The sequence below is a fragment of the Tamandua tetradactyla genome, chromosome 4, assembly GCF_023851605.1.
Source record: "Tamandua tetradactyla isolate mTamTet1 chromosome 4, mTamTet1.pri, whole genome shotgun sequence".
Classification (NCBI taxonomy): Eukaryota; Metazoa; Chordata; class Mammalia; order Pilosa; family Myrmecophagidae; genus Tamandua; species Tamandua tetradactyla.
In genome coordinates this window covers 55,651,058-55,673,005 of record NC_135330.1, presented here as the reverse complement: position 1 = coordinate 55,673,005, position 21,948 = coordinate 55,651,058, and the positions used below count along the sequence as shown (strand labels likewise).

Genomic DNA, 21,948 nt, shown 5'->3' with positions numbered 1-21,948 from the left:
TGACCTGGGAGAGCCTTCTGTACCACATGCAGTGGCCCTGGTTGCAGAGGCCAAGGAACTGAGAGGCAGAAAGTTGGAGCCTGGAATGGAGGCACAGAGCCCACAAGAATGCACGGACAGGGGTCCAGGACTAGGAAGTAAGCCAGGCCGCATTCCTTGGGTGCACTACCTTCACCAGTGCAGCACCATGACTGGAGATTCACCCCACACCCCACACACCTGAGCCCTGTCACCCGCTCCCATTCCCTGTGTTCCAGGCACTCTCACCTCACCAGGCCCCAGTGCAAGTACCTGTCCCCCACTCCCACCCCAAGTGCAACCCAACCCACCTCTCCTGCACCCCTCCCAAGCACTACCTCCCCCTCGCTATTCCCTGAAGTCTGTTACCAGCACATAAAGGTGCAAGCACTAACCTCCATGCCTAGGCTACTCCTGCCCCCAACCCCCCATAATGTCGCACAACCTCACTCTGCCTCGCCTGAGCTCTGAGCATCCATTTAAGGCACTTCCAGACCCACCCATGCTCATAGGCCCCCAATCACATCCTTCAGCTCTGGGAACCATACTTTACAGCAGTCCTAGAACCGTGCATGCACACAGTCCTCAGCCTCACTCCCAGCTCGGAGAAAGTGCTGACCTGTGAATTCATGAAGGCATAACAATGACCTGCTGCCACAGTTCTACGCATGTGCACAAAGGATCCCATGCCTTAGACCAGCGCACAAGAGGTTATATCCCCAGACTGGTGCACCCGCACAGCTACATCCTCCCTGGCCGCTGGGCACCCATGTTCACAAGCATTAGTGTAACATCCCCAATCTGTGCCCATACCTGCCCTGAAACAAATCACCACACTGAGTGCCCACCCCATGCCCTGTTCCCTCTTGTACAACCATCCCACAAACACAAGGCCTTAGACTGCTGAAAGAAATCAATTCCCAAAGTAAATCAATCAAGATATTTACATGCCACGAAGACAGAAGATCACTAAGCATATCACAATGCAGAGAGATATAGCCCTGCCTAATGACCAAATTAAAACACCAGAGAAGACACAGATGATGGAACAACTAATTAAAGATGTTCATTCAACTCTACTTAATAAGATAAGTGGGATAGCAAATGACATAAAGGAGATCAAGAAGGCAGTAGAAGGACGTAAAGCAGAATTTGAAAGAATAAATAGAAAAATAGTGGATATCACAGAGATTAAAGGCTCTGTTGACCAAATAAAAAACATACTAGAGGCACACACACCAGACTTAAAGAGACAGAAGAAAGAACAAGTGATATAGAGGACAGGATAATTGACTTCGAAGACTCAATTCACCGAATGGCGAAAAAGATGGAAAAAATTGAATGGGAAATCAGGGAAATGATAGACAAAACAAAGCACACAAATATAAGAATCATTAGTGTCCCGGAAGGAGAAGAGAGGTGTAAAGGCCTAGGAAGAGTAGTTGAGGATATAATGGACGAAAACCTCCCAACCCTCATAAAGGACATAAATACACAAGTCAAAGAAGCCCAAAGAACTCCAAACAGAATTGATCCAAATAGGTCTTCCCCAGGTACATACTAATCAGTCTGTCAAATGTTAAAGAGAAGCAGAAAATTCTGAAAGAGGCAAGAGAAAAACAATCTACTACATACAAGGGAAATCAAATAAAACTGAGTTCATATTACTCAACTAGCACCCTGGAGGCAAGAAGGCATTGGTATGATATATTCAAGATCCTGAAAGAGAAAGACTTCTAGCCAAGAATTCTGTGCCCAGATAAATTGTCCTTTAAAATTGAGGGAGAGAATAAAGTTTTCACAGACAAAAAAGTCCTGAAAGAATTTGTCAGCAAGAGACTGGCCCTACAGAAATACTAAAACAATTTCTGCTGGCTGAAAAAAAAAAGACAGGAGAAGGACGTCTGGAGGAGGGCAGAGAATTGGAGAGTACCACCAAGGGTAATTTAAATAAGACAAAGAGAAAGAGGTAAAAGAATATATAGATCTGACAAATAAAATAAACAAGATAAGTTGGTGGAATCAAGAAACACATTTTCATAATAACTTTGAATGTAAACAGGCTAAACTTACCAATTAAAAGATACAGATTGGCAGAATGGATTAAGAAACATAATCCAGCTATATGCCGTTTACAAGAGACTCATCTTTGACACAAGGATACAATAGATTGAAAATGAAAGGGTGGAAGAAGGTTTTCCATGCAAGTTGTAACCAAAAAAAAGCAGTAGTTGCACGAATATTGGACAAAATAAACTTTTTATGTAAAGATGTCATAAGAGATAAAGAAGGACACTATATACTAATTAAAGTGTCAATTCACCAAGAAGAAATAACAATCATAAATGTTTATGCTCCCAATCAAGGAGCTCCAAAGTACATGAGATAGTTATTGGCAAAACTGAAGGGAGCAATAGATATTTCAACAATAATAGTAGGAGACTTCAATACACCACTCCCTTCTATATATAGAACAACCAGACAGAAGATCAACAAAGAAATAGAGAAGTTAAATAACTTTGTAAATGAATTAGACCTAACAGACATGTATAGGTCATTGTACCCCAAAGCACAAGGTTATACATTCTTCTCTAGTGCTCATGGAACATTTTCCAGGCTAGATCATATGCTGGGGCACAATACAGGTCTCTATAAATATAAAAATATTGAAATTATTCAAAGCACTTTCTCTGATCACAATGGCATGAAGCTGGATCTCAATAACCACCAAAGAATGAGAACATTCGCAAATACGTGGAGATTAAATAACACACTCTTAAACAACCAGTGGATCAAAGAAGAAATTGCTAGAGAAATCAGTAGCTATCTGGAGATGAATGAAAATGAGAACACAGCTTATCGGAACTTATGGGATGTGGCAAAGGCTGTGCTGAGGGAATTTTTTTGCCCTAAATGCCTATATTAAAAAACAAGAAAGAGCAAAAATTGAGAACTTGACAGCAAACCTGGAGAAATTTGAATAAATACAGCAAACTAAGCCCAAAGCAAATAAGAGAAAAGAAATAATAGATTAAAGCAGCAATAAATGAATGGAAGAACAAAAGAACAATAGAAAGAATCAATAAAACCAAAAGTTGATTCCTTGAAGAAAATCAATAAAATTGATGGGCCACTAGTAAGACTGATGAAGAAAAAAAGAGAGAGGATGCAAATAAAATCAGAAATGAGAAGGGGTGCATTACCACAGACTCTGAAAAAATAAAAGAAACTGTAAGAGGATACTATAAACAACTCTATACCAACAAACTAGACAATTTAGATGAAATGGACAAATTCCTAGACACACACAAACAAAGCTACATTGACTCAGGAAGAAATAGAGTCAATCAGTCATCAAAAATCTTCCTACAAATATAGTTAAGATGTCAATTCTCGCACACAGTATCAATTAAAATTCCAACAACCTATTTTGAAGATTTGGAAAAGCTAACTACCAAATTCATCTGGAAGGGAAAGAGACCCTGAATAGCTAAAAGCATCCTAAAAAAGAGGAACAACGTGGGAGGATTAACACTCCCTGACTTTAAAACCTATTATAAAGCTGCAGTCATCAAAACAGCATGGTATTAGCACAAAGACAGAAGCACTGACCAATGGAATTGAATAAAGAGTGCAGAAAGAGACCACCAAATCTATGGCCAATTGATTTTTGATAAGGCCTCCAAATCCTCTGAACTGTGACAAAGTAGTCTTTTCAATAACTGGGCATGGAAGAACTGGCTATCAATAGCCAAGAGAATGAAAGAGGACCTCTATCTTATACCCTACACAAAAATTAACTCAAAGTGGATCAAATGCCAAAATAAAAGAACTAGCACCATAAAGCTTCTAGAAGAAAATGTAGGGAAACCTCTTCAAGACCTAGTAATAGGAGATAGCTTCCTAAACTTTACATCCAAAGCATAAGCAACAAAAGAAAAAATAGGTACATGGGGACCCCTCAAAATCAAATGCTTGTGCACCTCAAAAGACTTTGTCAAAAAGGTGAAGAGGCAGCCAACTCAATGGGAGAAAATATTTGGAAATCACATATCTGACAAAAGTTTGATTTCCTGTATATACAAAGAAATCATGCAATTGAACAATGAAAGAACAAACAACCCAAATATAAAATGGGTTAAAAATATGAATAGGCATTTCTCTGTAGAGCAAATACAGATGGCTCAAAAGCACATGAAGAGAGTCTCATTTTCATTGGCTATAAGGGAAATGCAGATCAAGACTACAATGAGATACCACCTCACACCTAGAAGAATGGCTGCTATTAAACAAACAAAAAAACTGTAAATTTTGGAGAGGATGTGGAGAAACTGGGACACGTATGCACTGCTGGTGGGAATGTATAATGGTGCAGCCACTATGGAAGACTGTTTGGCAGTTCCTTAGGAAACTAAATGTCAAGTTGCTTTATGACCTAGCAATAGCACTACTTGTTCTATACCCAAAAGATCTGAAAGCAATGACAAAAACAGACTTTTGCACACCGATGTTCATAGCAGCTTTATTCACAATTGCCAAAAACTGGAAACAAGCCAAATGCCCATCAATAGATGAGTGGATCAACAAAATGTGAAATGTACATACAATGGAATATTATACAGCAGTAAGACAGAATGGCATCCTGAAGCACATGAAAGATGGATGAGCCTTGGGAACATAATGCTGAGCAAAATTAGCCAGACACAAAAGGATGGATACTGTATGATTCCACTTTTATGCTTTTATGACCAGCATAAAGGTATGAGCAGAGGCTTATAATACAGAATATAGGGGACTTAGAGATACATAGAAACAAGAGATGGGAGAACCGTTAGCTAATGAGGTTGAACTCCAATGTAAGGGAATAGACAAGAGTGAAGGTGACTCTCTAATGGGTCTATAAGTAATATTACCATATTGAGCATGAAACAGATTGAAAGGGGTTGTATAGTCCTATGCATCCCACTGGTTCACACTAGAAATATGAATTAATTCTCGTAACAATTACTTCAAAGATTTGATTCTTGTATGAAGAGTGTTTAAGTCCAGGGTACAGGGTGAAAATTGCTGTTGTCTGCTATGAGCTGTGTTCAAAAGGAAACCACCAGCCCTCCCACAGCAACAGCAGAGGTAATGGGGGGAAGGGACAAGACTTAAGAGGAGGTTTAGATTTCCCATTTGACAAGGGTGTGTTTATTGGTTTTCTTTCTCTTGGGAACAATGAAATTATCTAAAATTGAGAATGTTGATGGACTATGGACTTTGGTCCTTCTACCTGATGCCCGATGAATGCAGGTGGTTGAAGGATGCAGTGACGGAGAAGCAGATTCGCGCACAACAGTGTATAGCTATGAATGAAGGTTGTGCTGCTACAAAAAGGAACAAAGTTGTGAGGCATGGAACGATGTGAATGAACATGTAGGACATTTGGTGAGACAAAATAAGCCAGAAACAAAAAAACGACAATGGTATGATCACCTTTAGAAAATGCTTATAAGAAAACAGGGGCCTAGATTTTAAGCTTTTAGAGCAGGCACATAAGTCTGGAGTGGTGATTATTATTTCTGGATTTTGAGAGACTGTTTCATATATATAACCTAATATTTAGAGATAAGAATGAAGCCGAACAGGTTGGAGTTAAAGCAATTCAGAACATAGGGGAAAGGAAGACAATTTCTATATTTTAGAACCACATGTACTCTTTGAGACCAATGGAAGAAAGGTTTATTTGATATGGAATTGAAATGTTCTGTAGTGCATGATCTAATTCAACCTATCTGTATAGCTCATTTGAACAAATGAAACAGGGCACATAGGATAAGAAAGAGGTCTCTCAATCCTGTAAAAATTATTGTAATGCCTGGAACATTGTAGAGTATATTAAGCAGATAATAAAAATATATTGGCAAAGTCCCCTGGGGGGGGGTTAGAAAGAATATGGAACTATTAAACCTTATCATCAGGGAATCCCTTGATACTGTGTGTCAAACTTTAGGGACACCCACATCAATAGACCATGCCCTCAATCATGTAGGTAGTGGAGAAGCTTAGTCTACCTATAGGCATGCCTAAGAGTTACTTCTGGAGGACCTCTGTTGTTGCTCAGGTGTGGCCTCAGTCTCTCTAAACTCAACTCTGCAAGTGAAATCATTGCCCTCCCCCCTTGGTGGGACATGACTTCCAGGGGTGAAAGTCTCCCTGGCGATGAGAGAGATGACTCCCAGGTATGATTCCAGATCTGGCACTATGGGATCAACAATTCTATCCTGACCAAAAGGGGAGAAAGTATATAATTAATAAAGTATCAGTGGCAGAGAGAGTTCAAATAGAGTTGAGAGGCAACTCTGAAGGTTGCTCTTACACAAGCTTCAGGTAGACCTTGCTACCTATCATACCTGCCAACCCCCAACCAGGGACATTCCAGCCAATCCTAAAGAACACCTAGGGCAATTTATAAGATTCCACAAGGGTTCCATGCACTAAAGTATCTTTCCAGAAACCTACAATCTCAAGATAGGTCCCTGGTCCTGATAAGTCCTGAAACCTAGCCCAGCCTCCCCAGAACATCAGATAGTTCCATCTTCCTAACCCATGTTAGTGACAGACCCTTCCAATATCAAAAATTTAGAATTGCCATAGCCCAAACAACCCTACAGAGGTATGGAAAAACCAAAGATGATGGTTGAGTTATACATAGAAGATAGTATTTAACAAATGGATATGAATGCTAAATCATTAAATTGATATCTCTTTTAGTCTCCAGTATTTTAGGGCAGATAGAAGTAAAAATCTAAAATTGTGAAATTGCAACCCATGTCAAAGTCTGAAATATGTTCTACAACTAATCGTGGTGCTGTGCTTTGAAATGTATAGGTTTCTTGTATATATGCTATTTTTCACAAATAAGAAGGAAAAATTGATTGTGATGATAAAAAAAATATTTAAGCCCTCTAGCCTTCTATATTCTGGAGCAGCTTGAATGAAAAATATGAGAGGATCAGATGGTAGCCCATGACAAACTCTGGGACCTGTCCTGTAACCACTTGTTGAAGAGTGCTTTGAAAACTATGGAGTTTTTATTACTTTGCTTTGTATATATGTTATACTATACAATAAAAAAAGTTTTAAAAAATCTTTATAATAACCCAGAAAAAATGTATAGGAGATTTTTTAACAAGGGTTTAAAAGGGGAAATGATAGCCTACTCAAACTGGGGCAGGGTTTGAGGGGAGGGTGGTGAGATCTAAAGTTTGAATATGAACTATTGTGAAGAGAGGAAGGAGATTAATTCCTGGTAGACAAAATAGCATGCATTAAATTTTAGAGTGAAGCCACAAGTCATAGAGAATAGTGGAAACAAATCACCCACAGATGAAAGAACCAGGGTCTAATCAAGGAATGCTCCCTGCTGCCATAGGAGGGAATTTTGGTAACACTCTCCCAGTGGGATCTCCAAATGCTGTGGGGCAATGATGACCGCTGGGTCTCTTACTCATCCTCCTCTCCAGTGAGACTGATTGCTATGGTTATCATGATCCTGTTCCAACTTGGTGCGTCAGGAGCACGTGGGACAAATATATTGTCTTTTTGATCCTTAAATCTCTGTCAAGAGTGGCCATATCAGGACTGGATCCTGGATTCTGCACCTCATGTGATTGGATAGCCTTTTGGCCACACTGAAGAGGGTAAGTGAATTTTTGCATATGAAAGGCACATATGTAACTGTAGAGGGTGGACTACTGAATGATGATGGAAAAAAAAATACCAAATTCCTCACCCTGCCTTCTAACCTGGCCCTTTGCAATGTGTCCTTTCATCAAGAAGGCCTTGGGTGGGCCATGGTGGCTCAGTAGGTTGAGTTCTCGCCTGCCAGGCTGGAGACCCAGGTTTGATTCCCAGTGCCTGCCCATGCAAAAAAAATAAATAAAAAAGAAAAAGAAGGCCTTGAATCTTGTTTAGTCTTGCAATCTGCTTTTTCAAAAAGATGTAACAGAAGTCACAATGTGAAGCTTTGCATCTTTTCACTTTTCTCTATTTTTAAAAGGTTTTCTCAAGAATGCATATTTTGTTTTTTCTAACAATGCATTGAGTTATAATTGACATACCATATAATTCACTCACTTAAATGTACAATTCAATGGTTAAATATGTTCTCAGATATGTGAAACTATCACCACAGTCAATTGTAGAACATTTTATTACCTCAAAAAGGGAAAGTTATCCTTTATTTGCACCCCCCTGTTGCCCCGTATCCCACCCCCAGCCCACTAACCTGCTTTCTATCTCTACAGATTTGTTTATTCTGGACATTTTTACTGAAAGAGTCATACGTGTTTTTTTGTAACTGGTTTCTTTCTCTTAGCAAAATGTTTTTGAGTTTCATCGACACTGTAGCAGATATCAGCATTTCATTCTTTTTTATGGCAAAATAATATTCCATATTATTATTGGGTTGTTTCCACTTTTTGACAATTATGGATAATGGTGCTGTGAACATTTGTGTATGAATTGTTTGCTTGTTTACTTGTCTGTCCTGTTGGCAGTCATGGTGGGATTTACTATTCAGTACTCTTCCACTCATTCAAGACGTCACTTGTTTATTGCTGGTAGAATAAACTGGCAGAAACTAGGGGAGCACAGGGATACAAAGATGAATATAGCACGTGTCCTGCTTACTAGGAGCTTATCATCTATCCAATATCTTTTCTCCAGATAATCATTTAGAAGATTATAATAATAATTTAAATATTTCCTAAAAGTATAAAATAACTCAGCCTTGAAAATTATTGTCAAATACATAAAACACAGTTCAGAGAAATAATCTGACACAGGAGCAAATAGTGGCACGTATAAGACTCATCCGATTCTAGGGTAAAGAAACTTCACATTTATGTAATGATTTTAAGATGCACTAAATTATTCTTCTGTGCTATATTTAGATGTCATAAGTTTTTTTTTTCAAATAATCCCTGACAAAAGAATGAAACCTTCCAAGTGAATACATTTTTATGTAGCAAATGTTATGAATAAATTCCACAGGCTGCCTTAATTAGTTCCATTTTCTGTATACAGTGAAAGCCTTCTTTTAACAAAGATCTAAATTGGCATGAAAATTCCAATTCATGAAGCTCTATTGTGATGACATATGTGTATACTTTTTTCTGTGGATATATGTTTTTATCTTTCTTGGGTCCATAGCTAGGAGTAGCATTGTTGAGTCATATGATAACTCTATGCTTAACTATTTGAGAAACAGCCAGACTGCCTTCCACAGCAGCTACAGCATTTTACATTCCCACTGGCTGAGCATGAAGTTTCTGATTTCTCTGAAACCTGAGCTACAATTGATGTTATCTGACATTTTGATGTAGCTATTTTAAGTGCGTGTGAAGTGGTATCTCATTGTGATTTTGGTTTGCATTTCCCTGATGAGGAATGATGTTAAGTATCTTTTCATGTACCCCTAATGGCCATTTGCATATCTTTCTTAGAAAAATGCATGTTCAGATCATTCGTCTTTTTTTTTTAATTAGGCTCTCTGTTGTTTTATTATTGTTGTGTGAGTTCTTCATATATTCTAGATACAAGTCCTTTATCAATTATATGACACAGAAATATTTTTTCCTTCTCTGTAACTTACATTATCAACTTTCTAGATAGTGTTCTTCGAAGCATAGAAGTCTCTAGTTTTGAAGAAGCCTAGCTTATCTGATCTTCCTTTTGCTGGTCATGCTTTTGGTGTTCATATTTCAAAATCTCAAACTGAGGTCATACAGACTTATTCTGTTTTCTTCTAAGGGTTTTATAATTTTCACTCCTACATTTAAGTCAATGATCAATTTTAAGTATATATATATATATATACACTTAAAATTCATATATATATGTATACTTAAAATTGATCATCATATATATATATATATGAAGTAAGTGAACAATTTCACTGCTTTGCATGTATTTATCACTTATCCCTGCATTATTTGTTGAAAACACTACTCTTTCTTCCTTGAATGTCTTGGCAAACTTGACAGAAATCAAGTTTGATTATAGACAGATGTATTTATTTCCAGATTCACAATTCTGATCCATTTATTTCTTTATCTTCATGCTAGCTTCATGCTAGACACAATGTCTTGATAACATAATTTTGCAATAAGTTTTGAAATTGGGAAGTGTATGTCCTTCAACAAAGCTTTTTCAAGATTGTCTTGACTCTTCTGGGTACCTTAAAATTTCATACACATTTTAGGATCAGCTTGTCAATTTTTACAAAGAAGTTATCTGGAATTCTGATTAAGATTACATTGAATCTGCAGATTAGTTGCAGGATATCACCAACTTCATGATGGTAAGTCTTCCAAATCATGAGCAATTCATGATTCATACAGGTCCTCTTTAATTCAATGTTAATTCAACAGTTTTGCAGTTTCTAGGGTATAAGTTTGGTATTTCTGTTATTAAATTTTTTCTGAACTATTTTATTTTTATGCTGTTGCAAATATAATTGTTTTCTTAATTTTATTTTCATATTGATCATTGCAAATATGTAGAAATGCAGCTGGTTTTTGTATATTTTTCAAGTAACCTACACTTTCTTTACTGGAACCTTGTCACTAGTAGAGAAGAAGCCAATATTTGGCTACTGGTTGACAAGACATCAAGTTGAAAGAAGCCAAACTTCCAGCTGAGGCCATACTAATACACCCCAGCATCAGCTAATCCCCCAATGTGTGATAAATCTCAGACACATGAGAAAGGCCAGTCAAGTTGAAAGGTATTGGCCAGCTGCTATGTAAGTAAAAATAAATATTTATTGTTTTAAATCGCTGAGTTTGGGAGTAGATGTTTATGCAGCATAAGCTACCTAATACAAGAGCCAAGTTTACAATAATTTTATTTTAAATATCCAGGGCAATTGGAAAAATTGGGGATGTCATTTATTAATGTAGGGAATACTGGGGAAGGAACAATTGGCAAATCAAGAATTTAGTCTTGGGCACTTTCAGAATTTTTCGTAGAGATTTCAGACAGGCAGTTGCATAGGAGGGAGGAGGAAGAGAGTGTCATTCTTTACACCAGATCTAGTTTTCTTGCATGCTGGAGCTGTATACTGTTGCTCTACCTTCCCAAGCCATTGTCTCTGAGACAAGGATCCTCTATGCCAGACGTAGGAATTGATGTGTGGTCTTTTCTACTCCCTTTTTTTCTCTCTTTTCATCCATTTGAGGAATCCACTCCTGAAGTGACTGTTCACATATGGCCCATATTTAGTTATAAAGCAAGGACATTTCAATGATTCTTCATGTCCTCCTGTGACAATAATTAATTAGGCATTTAGTTAGTCCTCTTTTGACCTCTTGATGTGCTTGCTCACCAGTGCCTTCTTCCACTTCCAGTGGAAGTTAAATTTTACATGCTTTATGTTTCTCCTGGAAGTTTTGAAAAAGTCTACATTTAGTAGATACGTCACTGTGATTATTTACTACAGATCATAAGTTTATATACATAAACAGTAATTCTTACAACAATCTTATCATGCGGGTATTATTCTCACTGTTTTAAAAATAGTCCAACTGGGAATTCAAAGACTCTGTGATTTGACCAATGTCATGCTGTTGCTAAGAAAAGCAGGAGGGATTTAATTATTTCTACCTGATTCCAAATTTTGAGCTTTTTCTTCACGGCCACAGCTACTCTTAACAGTACTATCTGAATTTAATTGTGCTGTAATCTTGAACACATAATACCCGTGATGTTTAGATAAAAATGGAATCAAAATTATTTAAACATATTGAATTAGCATTGGCCATAAGTAGTGTTTAGTACTTTCCCAGTAAATATGAAAGTGCCTAGCACAATGCCAGGTACATAATATGCATGCAATACATGCTTGTTAACATTTAAGTCTGCTTTCCTTTCACACACAAACTAGTATTCTGTAGCCAGAGACATATTTTGGCAGCTATTAAACATTTTCTGCAGGCAGATTTTAGAAAATGCTATTTTCCGTGTGCAAATGAGTATATAGGCATAACCCCCTAATGGAAGAGATGAAATCATAAAGTTTAAACATGAGGATATTGGAAAAAACATGGTGAGAACTTATATCATCTGCCCTAGCTGTACAGCTCCCTGTGGATCAGCTCAGGGCCAAATATCCACAGTGCTGTTGGAGCAAGGACTGATAATATATATATATATATATGTATATTCTATAGAGTTGCTTTAATTGAGACATTTTCCTGGCCTTACAACTGCAAACTTGTAACTTATTAAATTCTTCTTTTTAAAAGCCGTTCCATTTCTAATATATTGCATTCCAGCAGCTAGCAAACTAGAATATACCAGAACTAGAGCGACTTTTAAAAGGGGATTTTAATAAGTTACAAGTTTTACAGTTCTAAGGGAGTGAAAGTGTCCAAATTAGGGACCTACAAGAGGTTATCTTCCCTCAACAAAGGACGATGGGTCTGGAATACCTCTGTCAGCTGGTAGTCACGTGGGTGGCATCTGCTGGTCTCTTGCTCCTGGGCTCCACTGCTTTCAGTCTCTGTCCATATGGGGGTTCTTCACTTAGCTTCTCTAGGGCTGACTTTCAGCTCTTGGCTTCCCCTGGCTTGCCCCAGGTTCAGACTTTCTTAACATCTCATGGTGCTGTGTGCTAGGCTCCACGTATCTCCGAACATCCATATCTCTGTGCTCTGAAGCAACTGTTCTCCAAGTGTCTACATCTGCTCTCTCTGTTGGCTCTGAGGCTTCTGTCATTTCTGACTCTCTCCTAAATATTTCTTCTTTAAAAGAATTTCGATAAACTAATCATGATCTACCTGGAATAAGTGGAGTCACAGTTCCATCTCCTCAAAAGATCACACCCACAGTTGGGCATGCCACATCTCCATGGGTATAATCTAATCAAAAATTTCCAACCTATAGTACTGAATCAGGATTAAAACAAATGGCTGCTCCCACAAGATTGGATCAGGATTAAAACATGGCTTTTCTGGGTACATAATACTTTCAAACCAGCAAGCATGGCCAGCCTAATTTCAATGGGGCTTCTCTTACAGGGAGCACAACAAGCAATTAGAAGCAATAATACACCCAACTTCAGTGAAATTTCTATGAAAACTGAATAAAGTTTAGTGGTTGCACAAGGAAACTAAGGGCCTGTGACCACTGACATACTCTATAAAAGTTAAATCATCACCTGCATGACTATCATTACAGATTGACTTTCTTTATACAGGGTGAAGAAAGCAGTATTTCCTGAGCCGCTATCTTAGGCACTGACTAAATTATACATTAATTAAAATAATGAAATACACCATATTCTTCTCCCTGAATTGTTCAACAGTTCAACAACCCCTGCCAAGCCTGTCCCTTATTTCCTCCAACACACTGATGCTAATCTCTTGCTGCCCTTACCTGTTTTCCCTCTTCAGACTGCGTGTATGATTTTTTCTTAATTCAGAGGTTCCCAGCTTTTAGGAGGTTTATAAACTACTCTATTTGTCCCATAAATGGGGCTGAATTTGGCTGCCTACAAAGCAATAGCAAGTGAACCCTCAGAAAGGCTAACGCTTTTGCAGATGGGAAAGTGGGGGACTTGTTGCACACATCATTATTTCACTTTTGTAAGACTTGAACTTCTCGAAGGTTTATATTACACCTAACAATTACTTGAAGGCTGAAAATATCTTTGGCTACTTTAGCTTTATAGTCTTTCAAAGCCTTAAACAAGTTATTTAGTCTTATGAAGGGGGAAAAAAATGGGCCTAAAGGCAAATGGACTGAGAGTTTCACTATGTGATTAAAAATCAACCAATAACTGCCTTAAAATGCATATATTTTTTAAAGCAAGAAGGGGATTTTACACACACCAACACAGACACCCCAGAAAATATTTTTCCCAGGGCTTCTTAATATCATTTTATTTATATGTACAAAATTGAAACCTTCTATTCAATCCATGCCTTTATTTTGTCATCATGGGTAAGAATCCGGAATGATCAGAAATTAACCATTTCCTTAAAGCAATTCTCTAGAACAGTCAAGATTGGAGACCACCATTACATAGTCTTGTCCCTTCCTCCCATCACCTGATATTTAAAAATTCCCTATGAACAAGGTTCTCTGGAGGATGTACAAGCTCCAATGTGCTAAACCTTCTGCTGATAATTTGTTCTGTTATGATCTGTCCTTTCCTGCCTCATTTCTCATCTTCTTTATGCACCAACTCTTCCTCTGCATTTGTTTTAAGATGAATTTATTCCGGACTCATAAGATTTTGTTTCTTCAGTTTCTTCTGGGATATCTTTCTCTTCTGTGCAACCTCTTCTTCTTGTTTAGGAACAATTTGTTCTTTTTCAGTAAGGATCACCTCAGTGTGGCAAGGGGAGCTCGTGTACGGGTTAATTCATCTATGAACTCTGTAAGTCCTGAGAGGAATCTTAAGGGCCTTTTAGTTCACCTAGATGTGCTCAATGACAGGGAATCTACACATAAACCCTTAAGTTCAGCATTACTCTCTGCGTTTTTAAGGATGTGCAACAAAAATTCAACACTCTTTCTGGGCTACCGACCCTGTGTTGAGCCCCACTGTTTGTCCTGGGCACACCTACCAACGCCACCACTGTAATGACAGCGCGGCACACATTGCATCTGTAAAGTGACGTCATCTTCCAGATACGTGGTGGCTTTTCGAATCTGCCTACCCTGGATACACCGAGCAGTTTCTCGGGTGTTCTTAAAGTGAACATGAAGATTTGAATCTCTTCATTTGCATGATTTCGTAGGGTTTTCTGGATCAAGTGAATAGCGAACCATTTTCGGAGATCACCTAGGGCCGCTTACGGGAAAAGCAATTTTAAAAATGATTAGCAGTGAAAATATGTCTCACCATGTCCCCAGATTTCCCATATTCTTTTCATTTGACATTTTCTCAGCACTGGGAATATGCTTCCCAGGAATCGAACGTCAGAGACTGGTGCTGGGAGCAGTCAAATCCTTTCACCAGCCAAACATGTCCAAGTGTTTACAAGTCTTCATTAGTTACTGCTTTTATTGAGTTGTGATTTTGTTTCCAACTTCCACAGATTTTGTAACTTGCACTGTTTTCGCTGTGTGATCTTGGGCCAGTTATTTCAATTCCCTGTGTCTTCATTTTCTTATCTATAAAATGAGGAAACTAATAGATTGTTAGGAAAAGAAAATAAAATTTTGTTAACAAAGCACATGGAACAGTGCCTTGACTATAATAAGTATTCAGTAAACATTAACTTCTATTATTAAAGAGATGGATACATGTAAAAGTGTTGAGCTTTAAAATTTGACTTCACAATTAATGTAGCTTTTTTCCATTGTGGTCTTTGAAAAGAAGGTTGATATTTCAGTTAACACAATAAATGCATTTAGTAATTTTAATTGCAAAGCACTTTTGCAGGCAACAGCTCTATTAGCTCCATAAGGAGAGGGACCTCTAGCTTTCCGTCTTGGTTCTTGTGATGAGCAGACCACAAATACCAAGATGCTCCTTGGTAACTATCTATTGACTAAATGAATAACAGAGTGATGCCATTTTATTCTTGCAGCCTTGAGTCTTGTGAAGAAATGCTGATATGTTAAGCAACTCTCACATATCAGAGTTACATAGAACCAAACTCTTCAACCATCAGATTCTTTTTTCTTCCCTCAAAGTGAACTTAATCCTGATAGAGGGGCCATCAATGAGAAGGTACTGATTGACCAAGCTAGGACTAATAGAAGGGTCTGTATCTATTTTCCTTTAAAATTCAAAGACAGAAAGGTATGGGAATAGAAATAATGAAAGCAAGATCAAAAGAAAGACATATAGGAAGAAAATAAAGTAAAAATTATAGATTAAAAGAAAGAAAGAAAGAGACCAGCTAGAAAAACAATTTAACTTGCATCTTAAGAATATTCTTCTTTTTATTTTTTAAGTTAATGCCATGACACATGCAAAAAAAAAAGTTGTTACATGCCAGAAATCTAAAAATTAGGGGAAACAGAAACTTTGGCTTTAACAGTTTCATAACGTTTCTATATGATTAAATCAAAAATTTCACTTGTTACTTTAGAATTCCATTTAAAATATTTTTCCTTTATGAAGCTCTTAAACAGTCTGAAAGAACAAATGGAGAAACAGCAATTTAGTTTTTAAAAATCTCATCTACAGCAGATGATCAACAACAACAACAAAAATCAAAACGAATATGTAGCGTTTTTCTGTACTGCCCTAGAATGGGTTCCATTTGTGTCAGGCGGCAGTCTCTCACCAGATCCACAGCTGTGATTTCACAGCTGCAGGTGGAAGCCCCCAGCCCTACTAGCAGCGTGCCACATGCCACATCTGCAATTATCCATAAATGTAGGCACCTTGTCTCCCCAGTGGTGCCTCACGGTCTAACTGAACTACTTATATCCTGTAAATTTGCAGTCTGTTTGACTTCCAGAAAACAAAGCAGTCAGGCTTGTCTAATCTTATCAGTTTAATCTTAGAATATCTAGGCTAGTCAAAACGCATGTAGCTTTAAAAAAAATGCTCAGCAAGAGCTGTTATTAGAGACATGTTAAGGCTGTGATCAGAAATTGTTAGGCTTTCTGGATGGACATGAAAATATGAATAAAATATATTAAAAACAAATGTGGCTAATGAATTATTTTATACTGAAATTATCGGTCATCTGTGGTAGTACATAATTGGGTACTTAAGTATCAGTCAGAGAATGCATTTTCCAAGGAAAATAATTAGTCCAGAGAGTCATGAATCTGTCAGATAATCAAGAGAGTAAGTGTATGTAAATGCCTCTGATATATTAATTACACTTTTTCCTGAAAGTTTCCTAGCTTGGCTAATTTAAATCTGAAAAATCATGAACTAGTGCATACCAACCATTGGGGTCTGATCCCAGAAGTAGTGTGACCAAAACTGTACTTTTTCATGCATTGCATCCTTAGGGATTTATGCATTTCTGTACAACCAAATCTGTAATACAGTATATAAAATATTGTAGGGAGTTAATGCATTCAAAGAGGAAAATGTCATTCATTACAAGGAAGATGTTTGAGCTTATTTTCTTCCTGTTTTAAAAACTGCACTGTAAGTCTAAAACCTCTCCCTGCGTTGTGCTTAGTGCAAGGAAGAGAGAAGAATGACTAGCATTTATTAAATATTTACTATTTCTTAATCACTGTTCCAATCACAAGATTATTGACTTTAATCCATATAACCACTCCTTGAATTGAGTACTATTATCATCCCCACTTCAAATCAGGGGAAAGGTAGGTTAAAATACCTTCCCAAAGGTGGCACCATCAATGAGTGGTAGAACTTGTACTTGAACTCAAGCATTTGTCACGGTGTGTCTTGATTAACCACCATGGTAAGCAGTGATTTTGAGTGTCAGTTTCTGGTTAATGAGGGCCGTGGTCAAAGAGAGAAAGTACTGAGATGGGTATGTGGAATGCCTTGCTTCTCCCACTTTCCCAGACACATCTATGTGTGAAGGAATGGGAGCAGGAGAGAGGTCAGGTTTCTTTGAAAAGAGAAGCAGTAGGTTTAGAGTCGTGAGGAACTTCCTCTGTGACCACTCCAAGCACCTTTTTGAAACAGTGATGAAGAGTACAAGCTGGGAGCATGGGCTGGAGTGCCAGCAGCACCTCCCCTTACTTGTGGGTCATGGAACAAATCTCTTAACTTCTCTGCGCTTCAGTCTCTTCACTGTTTACTGAAGACAGCAAGAGCATTTATCTAACGCATTTGGAAATGGTAATATAACTTTCTTAGTCTTAATCATTCTTAATTTCTTAATCTTCTCAAAAAAGTATAAATAGAAGGCATATGTTCTTAAATCCATTTGCCAGTTGAGAAAACCAGGAAATAAAGTTTAAATTCAACTTTGTAATCTCTTGAATTCTGAATCCATTTTGCCTACTATAAAGCAAATTTTCTAAATTTCCAAAAGCTACAGAGGATTGTACATACACCGACAACGGAGAAATTCACATATATTCAGGCTGTAGACCATCTGGAAAGGAAGTTGAAATAAGAGATGTGTAAGGCTCTCTTATGATTCTGAGATTCCTTGACTTCACATGACCATCCCATATTTGGCCATCAGTGTTCCTGGTTTTCTGGAAAGTATCCGATTCTACCATCGAAGCTTTCTCACGTAAGTAGAAGCCTTTGTTATAGTGTCTTTCTGTAGCTAGTTAGGTTAGTTGGCCATTTTATGGTTCTAATTATGTGGAATTATTGGGTCCAAAAGAAGATATATTTATTACTCTGTGAACCGATGATCTTTGTGTTCCCTGATCCTAGGATAAATCCTTAAATTTGTCAGAATTCCTTGAAATTCAAATATGAATGGATGAACTCCAATGCATATCCACTTTCGGAAAAATAGCCCAGAGTATATGCACTACTAAAAGCAACTTGGTGGCCTTCTCTTATTACTGTATCCAAAGGATTTTATAAATAATTTTGTAGAAACAAGTTCACTACCAAAAATTCGCATTTGGGGGGACATCATTTCAGTTTTAGCAGTCCTAATGTGGAATCAACTTTCTTAAAATGTGAAATAGATATGGAAATTTCTAAATTTCTTCTTAAGTTACACCTGTCTTGCTAAGTGAGTTTATTTTTAAACTAAACTTGTGACTAAATAAATAACAATAGAGCACATCTTTTAATGTAATTTACTGTTCTAATGCCATCTGCTGCCTTCTGCAAGATTATGAATATGTGAGACTGAAGGTTAACACAAGAAGAAACCAGAATTCTCTTCGAGTTATTTTATTTCATCTGTGTATTTTGCTTCTATTGGTTACATAGCATTTATGTAATTTATTCTTGAAGAATTGGTTCTCTCATGGGTTCTTTATTTTCTTCAATTTATTAAAGAAATTCAATTTATTCATTTATTTTTATGATTTGTCCTTGAAACTTTTATACTCAGTTATCGTTTCAAATAAACAAGAAAACATCAGTTTGAACAGGGGAGATAAATTCTTATACGAGGCTCAATCACTTGCCGTGATGTGGTGTTATAAATTTTGCTTCAATTTTTAAAGGAGATGGAGGAAATGTCCTCACCAAGAAAAAAAAGGAGGTGATGCTTTAGATGAACTCCCACTGAGATTTTCAAGTGTCAGTGTCACACAATGTCAGACACAGCAGCCAATAACGTATGTGTTCAGCTTCCTCTTTCAGCCATGATGGAATAACTGCTTTTGGACTTTCCTGCCACCCTCCCTGCCCACTGACCCAGAAAACAATTTTAAAACTGAATAAAATACTCAAGGTAACTCTTTTAAAGCACCAGACAAAAGAAAACAAAAGGCTGGATCCCTGAAAGAAGGCAACACATAAAACAAATTCCATGTCCAACCCAGATTTCTACCTTGGAGGGACTTCCAGACTGCACTGCAAGAGGAAGAGTCCATGGAGAACAGTGCTCCCTTCTGTTCTCACCCACAATGAGGCTGACATTGGAGTCTGGGCTGCTCAGGCAGCTGGGATTTGTGGATCAAAATTAGATAGTGTTGGGTGGTGCAATAATGGCTCAGTGGCAGAATTCTCACCCACCATACCAGAGACTCGGGTTCAATTCCCGGAGCCCACCCATGCCAAAAATAATAATAATAGTAATTGATAGTGTTACCCCTTGGTTGCCCCTAGATATCACCTGATGTTTAAAAAAAGATCCTATAGATAAGATAAAGAAGGGAGCTGCACAGAGCATGAGGCCCCAGAACTCTTCACATGGGTTCCTGTCAGTCTCTTGGCTGAGCACTGATTTGCACACCCACAAGGCAGGTCTCTACAGGCCTGGCATAGAATATTTATCTGATGGGGTCGGAGAGCTAAAGGAAGACATCAGATGTTGTGTAGGGCTGGGACACATGAGATTTCTAGTGCACTCAGAGTGAACACACCTTACTGTGCCCATCTGGCAACTGGTTGAGACTTCAGAAAGATCACACCATAAGAGTAAAGGCCACTTTCTACAGTGAGGCTGAACCCTAGGGTCAAGGTCAAAACCAAAGGTCAGGCTCTTGACTTAGCATAACCCATTAAGAACACAGTTTTATAGTTTTTATCACTTTGCATACCCACCCTTACTTTTGATTCATTTGATAATATATTCAACAAGCATTTATTGAGCACCTATTGCATACATCAGGGTACCAGTGTCGGCGCTACCATGTTTTTGAGGATATATAAAATATCATCATGGTGTTTGTCTTCTTTTCACTCATTTATTCACTATCTGCCAAAAAAGACCCAAAGTAGTTTCTCTGAGCCATCTCTCTTTGTCCCTATTTGAATGTGATTCTTCTGAAAGCACTGTTCTCTAACTGGCATGAATACAAAGACCATAAAAGCAACAGGGAGACTCCAGCTGTGACCATCAGAGAAACAGCTGGCAGTCATAAGTGGGTAGATCAGGCACTGCTCTTTATGTGGATATAAGCCATACCTTATTTCATTATTGTTCCAGACAACACAGAAATGAGCCTTTTCCACTCTCAAGTTATGAAACAAGAAATATAAACGCATATATGGACATTGTGCCAACTTCACAACATAAGCAGGTTGATATTTTTAATTGAGTAAAAGTCCATAGCCATTAAAGTTCATTTATTAAGCAGATCTGTTCAACAGTTTATAGAGTTATTTGGCGTACTGTCTCATTGTATACAATGAGGGACACAAAAAACTAGCAATTTTCTTTGAAAGTGCTCTTCACAAATCACAATGATTACATTACTCACCCTAAACATTTTCAAAACAGGTATTTTCGCCATTATACAGATGGAAAAACTGAGAATGATTCTGCATTAAGTAATAAAAATCCAATTTCTTTGATCCTGCCTAAAATACACTGGGTTTCAGCAAAGCAGCTGCCTGAATTTAGATTTTCGAAAGAGTTGTTTTTTATTCTAGGCTTGTATGCATCTGTTGTTGGAGAATTTCAAAAAAGCAATAGACTTTTTATATACAGGCTTCGTTCTAGAAAATGTATCAAGTGGATTTTGACATAACGTGGGAGGAAATTTGGCAGAAACTGGAGAAGTTTATTAAATTTTCATTTAATTGTGATAGCAAGAATTAAGGTGGGGCACTCATGCTTTAGGAATCAGTGATATATTTCAACAAAAGAATAACAAACATAAAATTGCATGGATATCAAATGAACTATAATTTTTCTTTATTAGAAAAAATTAGAATATGTATATATATATTATCTATTTATTTTTTTTATTTTTGTTTTTACATGGTCAGGTACTGGGAATTGAACTTGGGTCTCTGGCATGGCAGGTGAGAACTCTGCCACAGAATCACCATTGCCTGCCCTGTACATTTTATTTTGACAGTAACTAATCTTGGCAAACTTTTATCGTTTGGTGTTCTTCATAGAGAGTTGCAAATTAGAAGATTTCTGGAAAACATGTAAATTAAATCACAAGAAATAATAACTTCTGGAAGCTATTTTATTTGCAATAGCAATCAGCCCCCAAATTTAATTATAAACCTGAGCGCCAAGCCTGGTAACATAAAGTCAATCAGTGACAGCTTCCAAAACAGTCTATTGATGAAGAAACTCAGTAATATTTGCTTCTTGGGATTTGTGATATAAAGACTGCAATTAAAGTCATATTTTTCACTTTAGAAATCTATGCATCAGTTGGAAACCTGAAGGATCCTGAACATGTGGGTGCCTTATATTAAGGAAGTAGTGAGCCCTGAAAACAGAAATTTATATATTGAACCAGCAGCTCTCAACCAGGGGGCGATCCTGCCTCCATGGGACTTTTGACAATGTATGGAGACATTTTTGATTGTCACAACTTGGGAGTGCACCTAGCAACCAGGGATGGATGCCAGAGTTACTCCTAAATATGCGA

At 37.6% G+C, this 21,948-nt stretch overlaps 1 pseudogene; it reads right to left on the bottom strand.

The window, feature by feature from the left end:
* Positions 1-14,073: 14,073 nt before the first annotated feature.
* On the bottom strand, positions 14,074-14,844 carry LOC143678971 (large ribosomal subunit protein uL22 pseudogene; annotated as a pseudogene).
* Between the last annotated feature and the right edge of the window lie 7,104 nt (positions 14,845-21,948).